The 10,622-nt window shown below is 38.6% G+C and overlaps 1 pseudogene across 1 annotated transcript; it reads left to right on the top strand.

The window, feature by feature from the left end:
• Positions 1 to 484: 484 nt before the first annotated feature.
• On the top strand, positions 485 to 6,213 carry LOC309661261 (oxysterol-binding protein-related protein 9 pseudogene; annotated as a pseudogene). Its single transcript has one exon. The product of its transcript is annotated as an oxysterol-binding protein-related protein 9 pseudogene (transcript).
• Positions 6,214 to 10,622: the final 4,409 nt, after the last annotated feature.

The following is a 10,622-nucleotide window of genomic DNA, read 5'->3' as shown; positions in this document are numbered from 1 at the left end:
ACAGCCATGCCCTCTTCAGCACCGCTTAATTGCCTTCCCCTCCTGTGGGAAGCAGCAGTTGGGGGTGTCCATTGACTTCCCGTGGTGGCAGTTTGGAATACAGCAAAGATGCACTTACTGGCTGAACCTGACCGGACTGACTGCGCAGCAGCCCAGTGATCCGGCGAAGGCGGGAGAAGAGGGGGTGCCCAGAAGCAGCCCTCGGCTCCCTCCCCTGGAGGCACAGAGGGCGGGGGTCTTGGTGAAGGTCTTTCTTGATGGCTACTTGCGGAGGTTTGGATTCAGGATTTGTTCCTAGTGTCCAAGACTTTGATAAGAAACTTACAGAGGCTGATGCTTACCTACAAATCTTGATAGAACAGTTAAAGCTTTTTGATGACAAACTTCGAAACTGCAAAGATGATGAATGGAGAAAGAAAACTGAAACTCTCAAAGAGACAACAAATAGCATGGTAGAATCAATTAACGCTGTTGCTGCAGATCGCTAAAGACTAGTGTAATGCGGAGAAGCACGCAGGTGGAATTATAAGTACTATTAATCCTGTAGATGCAATATATCAACCTAGTCCCTTGGAACCTGTGATCAACACAATGCCTTCCCAGACTGTCTTACCTCCAGAACCTGCTCAGTTGTGTAAGTCAGAGCAGCGTCCATCTTCTCTACCAGTTGGACCTTGTATTAGCTACCTTGGGACATCATCAGACTCCAACACCAAATAGTACAGGCAGTGGGCACTCACTACTTAGTAGCAGTCTAACTTCTCCAAGCCATGTCAACTTGTCTCCAAACACAGTCCCAGAGTTCTCTTATTCTAGCAGTGAAGATGAATTCTATGATGCGGATGAATTCCATCAGAGTGGCTCATTCCCAAAGCACTTAATAGATTCCTCTGGATCTGCCTCAGTCTTGACACACAGCAGCTCAGGAAATAGTCTAAAGCACCCAGATACCACGGAATCACTTAATTCTTCCATGTCCAATGGAACAAGTGATGCTGACCTTTTCGATTCACATGATGATAGAGATGATGAAGGGGAGGCAGGGTCGGTGGAAGAGCACAAGAGAGTTATCATGCATCTGTTGTCACAGGTTAGGCTTGGATTGGATCTTACTAAGGTAGTTCTTCCAACATTCATTCTTGAAAGAAGATCTCTTTTAGAAATGTATGCAGACTTCTTGCACATCCGGATCTGTTTGTGAGTATTAGTGACCAGAAGGATGCCGGAGATCGAATGGCTCAGGTTGTAAAATGGTACCTCTCAGCCTTTCACGTAGGAAGGAAAGGATCGGTTGCCAAAAAGCCATACAACCCCACTTTGGGCGAGATCTTTCCGTGTCACTGGACATTACCAAAATGATACTGAAGAGAACTAGTTTCAGAAGGACCAGTTCCCTGGGTTTCCAAGAATAGCGTAACATTCGTGGCTGAGCAGGTTTCCCATCATCCACCCATTTCAGCCTTTTATGCTGAATGTTTTAACAAAAAGATACAATTCAATGCTCATATCTGGACCAAATCAAAATTCCTTGGGATGTCAACTGGGGTGTACAACATAGGACAGGGCTGTGTCTCGTGTCTAGACCATGATGAACATTACATTCTCACATTCCCCAATGGTTATGGAAGGTCTATCCTCACAGTGCCCTGGGTGGAACTAGGCGGAGAATGCAATATTAATTGTTCCAAAACTGGCTATAGTGCCAATATCATCTCCCACACTAAACCTTTCTATGGGGGCAAGAAGCATGGAATTTCTGCTGAGATTTTTTTCTCCAAATGACAAGAAGTCTTTCTGCTCAATTGAAGGGGAATAGAATGGTGTAATGTAGGCAAAATACTCAACAGGGGAAAATATCTAGTTTTTATAGATAACAAGAAGTTGCCTATAATCAAGAAGAAAGTGAGGAAGTTGGAAGATGAGAATGAGTACGAATCCCACTGCCTTTGGAAGGATTTCACTTTCAACTTAGAAATCAGAGACATTGATGCAGCAACTGAAGCCAAGCATAGACTTGAAGAAAGACAAAGAGCAGAAGCCCGAGAAAGGAAGGAAAAGGAAATTCAATGGGAGACAAGGTTATTTCATGAAGATGGAGAACGCAGGGTTTATGATGAACCATTACTGAAACATCTCAGTGCTGCCAAGCATTAGGTTGGGAAATGCAAAGTTTGCTCCTGGTGACCAGGGCAGAGGCACAATGAAGTAACAATCTTCCTTTGGGAGAACCTATTCACTCCCTTCTTATTGCAGTGGTTCCTTTCTCAGGGATACTGGACTTTCTGATGCAGATGAACAACTGAAGCGAGAAAAGCTTCCCTTTTTCCTGTTCTGTGGCAGTTACAATGTTGACTTTGGTCTTGAGAAAAACTTCAGGTTTTGAAAACAAGATGACTGCTCCTTTTCCAAATCCCACGTTATAAATCCCAGTCTCAGACTCTGCACTCTAGTATTGCTGTTGAGATATACAACATCTGTTTCCTAGTTCATATAATCTTGGGTTTTATATATACATATATATAATATAGGTGATGCCAGATTTTTCATAAATACACCATCTACTGTAAATATTGGTTCCTGAGTTGTTTTAGAAAATTTAGCACAACATATTAAAATCACGTGTTAGGAAACTTCATGGTCTCACCTACAATAACTTTTATTTTGGAATTGAACTATTATTAAATTGTATCTAACTCTGGACTACAGTTTAATTATACTCAGAGCTTCTTAAGGCTTCATAAAGTAATTTTTCCAACAACAACAACAAAAAAGATGCACTTACTGATTTGTCTTGTGACATCCAGACACGATTTTCTTGACCTTTGCTTGCCAGGAAGGGGCCATGACTGCTGTTCTTTCCAAGAGGATAGCTTGACTGAAAAGATTAGTGAGCCCTCACACCCCTTGACTTTAACAGGGAAACCACCTATTCTTTGCTGGACATTTTGGTTTTCATAACCCCATCTCTTTGACCCCCAATAAGTATATTTTGGGCATGATAGGCTTCAATATTGTCTTCAAAAGTTCACTATTTAAAACCTGAAGATAACATAAATAGTTTCAACCTAATTTTCTAAATTAGCTAATTTATTAGCCCATCTGAGAGTATATTCAACTGATAATTATTTTCTTCCCTCACACATACTGCCTCAAATTGAATTTGCCAGTCTCTGGTGGTGTGTTAGGGACTTTTCTCTTTGCCAAACTGAGATTTTTTTTAAGGTGTTGATTAATAACCACCCCCGTGTTTGAGGCTTTATAATACCCCACACAATTGTTGCTTAATAAATCTTTCTTGGCTGCCTCGGAACTTTTTTATGATCTTTCCAAATATGTTTAAACAATTTGATTCATTTCAGCCTAAAGTTGAACAACAAAGTCATGTGCTAAGCAGACACAAAATGAAGAAGATATCATCCCTGTCCTGGGGGTGCTATACTAGTCAGAATGGTACTAAGGTAAAGACTCAGTGCTTGCCCTCGAATATACTGAGTATATGAGTTGAATTGTGCCCCCCCAAAGATATGTTAATATCCTAACCCCTGGTACCTGGGCAAGTGATCCTATTTGTAAGTAGGGGTTTTGCAGATGTAATCAATATAAGATGAAGTCATTAGGGTGAACACTAATTCAATATGACTGGTTTCTCTATGAGAAGAGGGAAGTTTAGACACACACACAGGGAGAACGCCATGTGAAGACAGAGGCAGAGATTGGAGTTCTGCTGCCACTAACCAAGGCACACCTGGAGCTGCCAAGAGCTGGAAGAGGCAAGGAAGGACCCTCCCCTAGAAGCTGTGCAGGGAGCATGACCCTACTGATCCCTTGATTTTGGACTTCTAGGCTCCAGAACTGTGAAAGAATAAGCTTCTGCAGTTTTACTGCAGTTGCCCAGTTTGTGGCACTTTGTTATGGCAGCCCTAGGAAACTAATGTTGTGGATATACAAGTCCTATACACAAATGACTATGGCAAAAAGTGAGGGTGCAGAATCCTAAAAGTGGTATAAAAATGTGAGAAGACTCAGAATTGGGAATCAAGAAGTTTCCTGGGGCAAAAACACAAGATCTAGATATGTAGGAATAGTAAGGTTGGGACATCTGGAAAGGGGGAGCAGGGCTTTCTAGATAAAGCCTTCAATTGCATGGATATTGGCTAGCAAAGGGATAGATAAGAGACCTTCAACTGCATGGATATTGGCTAGCAAAGAGGAGAAGCACAGGATGATGAGGGAAAAGGAGACCTGAATAGGTAAGTTAGAAGGACATTTGGGACTAGATGGGTGTGAAGGGTTTGAATACCAGACCGTGGAGTTTGCTCTTAAGGAAATAAACCATTGAAGGCCTTTGAGGAGGTGAGTGATAACACTAGGACTCTGTTTAAAAAAAAAAAAAAAAAAAAACTACTCACTTTTTGTAGGATAGGTTGAAGAGGAGAAAGATTTGGAGGCAAGGAGACCAGTTAATAGGCTATTACAGTAGCCTAGGATACAGGCAATGAGGAATTGATCTGTCAATAGGATAGTTGTAATGATAATTGAAAGGAAAAGAAATATGAATGAATCAGAGGTACAATGGATATCACTGGACTAGTAACTTGGACTTGGGAGATGAGGTACAGGCAAGAATTATATCTGTTCTCTCTTGCCACAATAATCCTATGTAACAAAACCTTAGTGACATACAACAATAAACTTTATTTTTGCTCATGTGTTTATGGGTTGGCTGGATAGGCCCACTATCTGAGTTGGGCTGGTGGAGGGGAAGAAGTCCTGATTCAGGCATCTGCTGACCTTGGCCGGGCTCTCATACATCTGGGGCCCTAGCTGGGACAACAGGGCTGACTCGCTCTTTCCAGCATCTCATCCTCTAGCAGGCTGGCGCAGGCATGTCCTCAAGGTGAAGGCAAAGAAGCAAGAGCGTGAGCAGAAATGTGCAGTATGTTCTAAGACTCTATTTGCATCATATTGGTCTCACTGGCCAAAGAAAATCACACGATGAAGCCCATGTTCAGAGTGGGAGGGGACCACAAAGTTACAGAGCAAAGGATATTGATAAAGGGAGGCCATTAATGCAATCAGTCTGCTACAGCAGTTCAAAATGATTTCAAAGTTTTGTGGGAGGAATAATAAAACTGTTGCCCTAATAAAGTCCTAGTCTTCCTTCAAAACTCAATTCAAGCGTCACTTCTGTAAAATCTTGCCCACAGCTCCTCTGGGTTATCACTGCTTCTTATATTTCCGTTATTTAAATGATCATGCATTATATTTGCCTGTTTTTGTGTCTGCCTCCTTATCCTTAGTTGTGTCTCCTCGACGTCATAGGCCATACCGCTCTGCAGTCTCAAGGTCTAGGTTCAAATGCTACCTCCATACCTTACTATCAAGTTCCTCTCTGGGTGTCTCTATCTGTAAAAGGGGAATACAAGCAATGCCAACCATAGTCGTTGGTGTGAGAATGATACAAAGTAATGTGTGAAAAGCCCAAGAAATGTTAATGATTGTTAGGATTATATGTCATTATTTTATTTTCATTGATAAATGCTCTGTGCAGTTCTTAACACATAAAAGTCATTTTTAAGTCTTTTGAATAAATTAATTAACTAACAGATGAAATATATGGGATGAAGTGGGTGCTACTGAACATGAAAGACAACAGGGGGATATTTCATGGAATGGGCACTAAAGAGGCAAAAGGGGATAGAATTAAGAGAATCAAAGGAAAAGTTAGGCTTGGAAAGAGAAAGGACTTTTTGCCTGACTAAGTATATGTATTTTGAAAGTCTTCCTCGAAAATCAAGCATTTTAACTAGGCACAGTTGTAGTTTTGGTTCTTGATCTTGTTTTTTGCTGTTTTAATATGGTTAAAGGTACACAGGGCACATCAGATGGGACTTTCTCTAGTTCACTGAGGAGCAAGGAAAACCTACCTATCATATCCCGATAGCATGTTTGTTTTACCTTCTAAATGTAATGGCACATAGACAGTATTTATAAAGGTCACAGGCTGTTTCTTAATAAACATGCATCATTTGCAATATAAAGAGAAGAATTACATCTTTACAGATATTAAAAGACAGGCTCTTCACCAGGTTTTACAAAACACAGCAGATAACTGCTTTGCTTGTCTTGTTTAAACAGTCGCTTTCTTGACTTGACAGTTGGGGCACAGTATATTTATGCCCCCATGTAATCGGTCCACACTGCTTACTACTAGATGAGGAGTAAATAAAGAGAAATATACTTAATAATGAGCTGCTAGGAATAATAAAATTTAATACAGTACATGAACTGTCAAGGTGTCAGAGTCATGTGTTAAAAAGCAGTATCTAAAATTAAAAAAAAAAAACAAATCTAGTTATTAGTATCCAGGAAAAGAGCACTGGGAGAATGGGAAGTCACACTGTACTTCCATAGACTTCATATTTTAGAATAGGATTCCTATCAGAGTTAAATGTGTGCCATTTCAGAATTAAGAATAAGAGAAATTTAGAGTTGAATAGGAAATTAAAGATTCCTTTCATTTGTCTGATGAATAGTGTTAGAGACGCCAGGGGATTTGCCCAAGGACATGAAGAGGAAGAGCCAGGTAGGATTGTGCTGGTTCAGTTTTACGGCCAGCATTGAGAAGTATCTGGTGTTCAGTAAGTACTTACCCAGAGAATAACCAACTAAATAAAAATACTTGATTGAAACTCTTGTATTCTGACTTATAGCTCAAACATTAAACATAATTGTGGCTTTCTATTTTGAATGAGAAATTATAAAGAATATGTAATATGCCATCATTTTAAACAAGAAATTGTTTTTATTTCTCTTTAAAAATGCTCTTTAATATTTATCCTAACAATGTCTAAGAAAGAAGCTAAAACAGGAAAAGTGCAGTATTGAACTCAAGGATAATTGGAGCTTCCAAAAATGATCATTTTAAGTGAGTCCACCTAAAATGAAAATGAATAATTTTATATTACATTATGAAAAGAGATCAACTATCTTTTAGTCTTGAAAACTGAAACTATGAATCATGAAAATAAGTTGATTTAATTTGTATCTTTACAGTGCTTGTTATAATTGCAATTTTGCACTAATTTTTAGAAGAAATCAACAATGAATCAAGTGTTCACTGGTTTGTGTAAGAAATATTTTTTCTAAGAAAACTGGTACGGCACATTCTACCCTTCAAATTTGAATTTCATATCACAGATGCAGAGAGGCTCATTTTTGTTTTCCAGATTCACCCCTTGATCTTTTGATTTTCAAATCATTCCCTATCGAAAGCCCATCATGTACAAACCATGTTGCTTCTCTCCTCTGATCTGAGCCTCACATTCAACTGGCCATGTATGTATGAGAGTCAAGCAGTTTTCCCAGGTAACTCTGTAAAGCTTGACTCTTGCACTTTCACTCTTCAATCAAACTGAATTGTATTGTTGGATAACATAAGCACCTGATAATCTTCAAGGCACTGACTGATCATATGACAAGATGCTGACTGACACCCATGCCGGTGTTACAAAAGGAGGGCTACTCGAGGGGGCAGTAATTTTCTTGGTGCTTAGTTACTAATTAATATTTTTGTATTTTGACAATTTGTCCTCCTTAACACAACATGACTGTCTATTTTCAGATAACAAATAAATAAGTGGATAATATTGTTGAGCATTTATATAAATTATATAATGTTTTTATATAAAGTTCCAGGGAATAAATTGGTTGTGTCCAAAATATCACAGACATCACATTCAAATGGAATTTTCTGAGAAGCATTACTTTTTGAATTATCTTAGAATGATAATCCTGCCTCACTTCAACAGCTATAAGCACAACTGTCTAAAGTCTATTATCTCTACCACACTTGACTTCTCAAGATTCACCCATCAAATTAGTTTTTACAGAAAGTCTCCACTTTGCCAATTAAATGAAGTTTAGAGTCCATAAGAAAAGAACAATTTAAACTTAAAGAACATGACATTTCTTCCATCAGGCTCTAAGAATAAAGCTTTCCCCACCTATTTTCAGTTTTGACTTCACTTTCTGAAGGTTTGAAAGTGATTTCACCAACAGATGTGTACTCACTGACACTGCCTTTTTGGGTGAGATAAAAGTTATACTATGTAGTTTTTACTAGTATTTATATACTTTATATAAGATTATGTACATTAGCTTCCTGCCCTAAACTGCAGTTTAAAAATGACAGGCTGACTTTTTAACAGTAGGAATCATAAGCCTTCAAATATCTTAAATGACTCCATACTACTTACATATATCTTGACTTAATTTATCATAGCCAAAACAAACATAGACTGTAAGTTGAATAAAATAACCTTTCCCCCTTCCTTATATAACTTATCTAGTTGTATAACTTACAGAGAAAGACAACATTACAAGAGTCCTAGTTCATGATTTATTCAAATACTAAGAACCATAATCCTAACAGCAAGAAATGCAAATCCTTGTGATTATTCTCTATTCAGTACAGGGAAAAAATACTTTCTGACCAGTCTAATTTGTATGAATTCTGATAATACAGTTTCATTTATCTTTCCACATAAATTTCAATATAAGTATTCTGAAAGCCTTTAAAAAAATTAGTATACATGCTATAAAAATGCTTGACTGGACACACAACATTTTTACATTGGCAATAATATTTGATGAGCTTTCTCATAAATATGAAGAACCAGTCTCTTATTTCAACTTAATTTAACTGCAATCCAGCAAGTATTTATTAAGCACCTGCCTCAAGGTAGCAATTGTGGAGATGTAAAAGATTATAAGATATATTTTCTCCCTCAGATTATAATCTGTGTAGGAAATAATGTTTATAGATCTGAAACTATCACAGGCTTAAGAGAGGAATTATAGTTGGCTCAAAATTGAGTGACACCCCCCCCATAGACAGCTACCTAGGTGCCCTTTTAATATTTAAATATAATAACTTTGCTTTTTCTCATGTACTATGAAAAACCCAGGAACCACTCCAGTAGCTGAGAATTATTGGTGAGGCATTTCCCGTAGTGTCCTTTTGCTTCAGTTTTCTGATTCTATTCTTTAGCAGTTTACACTTGGCATCTCACTCTGTAGCCGCTGCCCTTGGTCTGCACAGCTTTGCCCCCCACTGGCCGTTGCTCTGATCCCTTCACTCCTCCAGAATACCATTGACACAGGATGAGTTTTACTTAAGATTTGGCATGGTGGAAGGTGCAGCTTTCAGCATAGGACAGACATTCATTTAAAACTAAACGCGTACATTCTTCAGCCTGTCCCGGACGTGGCTAACTGTTCATTGTCCGTGCTTCCCTAGAGATATTACCTCAGCTGTATGTTCTCAGGCTCCCCTGTCACCTCTTCTTCTCTGGTATTTCCAAGCTTCCTCCCCTCTCTCATACACAGTCTCAGGTAATCCATATTTCTGCTCTTTAATTTGAAGAATCTGGCACTCCTTCAGTAATCCATGTTACAGGGAAGCTTCACTATTCCTAAAGAGTCTATTGGGTTTTTTTCCCTAAAAAAAGAATCATCTCCCCTTATATGAAAATTCCACTTGTCTAGTCTATGAAAAGTGGTTGTAGTCAGTTCTTGCTTTGCATATAATTTTGCATCTTCATAATTACATGAGCAAGTGAGAATCAGTAAGAAAGAGCTCTCCGCAGGCTGACTTGTCCATAAGGCTTCGTGGAGGAAATGGGAATTGGGCCAGATCAAAGGGTCATTGGTATTTGAGCAGATTGAAAAGAGGAAGATATTCCTACACAGCAGAACGAACAAATAAGGGTTGAGATAGGGAAGTGTGCCTGATTCATGTGGGAGAGTGAGAGGAGAGTTACTTAACTAGAAATTGAGACATGGTGAATAGTAGAATATGAACTCAGAGAAATAGTTTGGTAACTAGTTATAGCATAAACTAGAGAGTACGAAAAAAATTTAAACTTGGAACAATAGAAAACAAGAAATAGAGGCTTTGTGGGATTCCTTAACAGAAGTGCGACATGGTAGATAAATATTTGGAGAAGGTTAGTCGTGATGTAACAGAGATGGGTTGATGGTATGAGAGCCTGGAGGCAGAGACGTCAGTTTGTATGACATGGCAGTAACTGTGAGGGGAGGCTGAGGAAATGAGCCAGCCTGGTCATACTGGAAGGGAGGAGACTTGTGAGAATTGAGAAATAATACAAAGGATCCACCCTGCTTAGGCTTAAGGCTATTGACCAGCAACACAGCCCCGATGCATTTAGCGATGAGCTGGGACAGGGAAGTGAAGAGGAGAGTAGGAGATATTTACCCTCCAAACTACAGGGGTTGTATCAAAGCTCCAAGTTAGTGGTAATTTTCTACTCAGGTTGCCTCTCAAGACTTTTTCTTTGTATCTCTCCAAATTTATGTAACACTGTTTGCTAATATAATTACGGATAATTTTAAAATATGCATATATTTTAATCTTTTACAAACAATTTTTGTTGTTTGTTGTAACAAAGGTAATGAATGTTGATTGAAGAAAATGTATAAAAGAAATATAAAATCAAAACATTAATGATCCACCATCTATAGATATACCCTGCTAATATTCTGCTGTTAAATATACTGTATTTTTAACAGATTAATGCATAACACATCAAAGTCGATTT

The sequence above is a fragment of the Balaenoptera physalus genome (genome assembly GCF_965194825.1).
Source record: "Balaenoptera physalus genome assembly, chromosome: 5".
In the NCBI taxonomy this organism is placed as follows: domain Eukaryota; kingdom Metazoa; phylum Chordata; class Mammalia; order Artiodactyla; family Balaenopteridae; genus Balaenoptera; species Balaenoptera physalus.
This window is presented reverse-complemented; position numbering and strand designations above follow the sequence as displayed.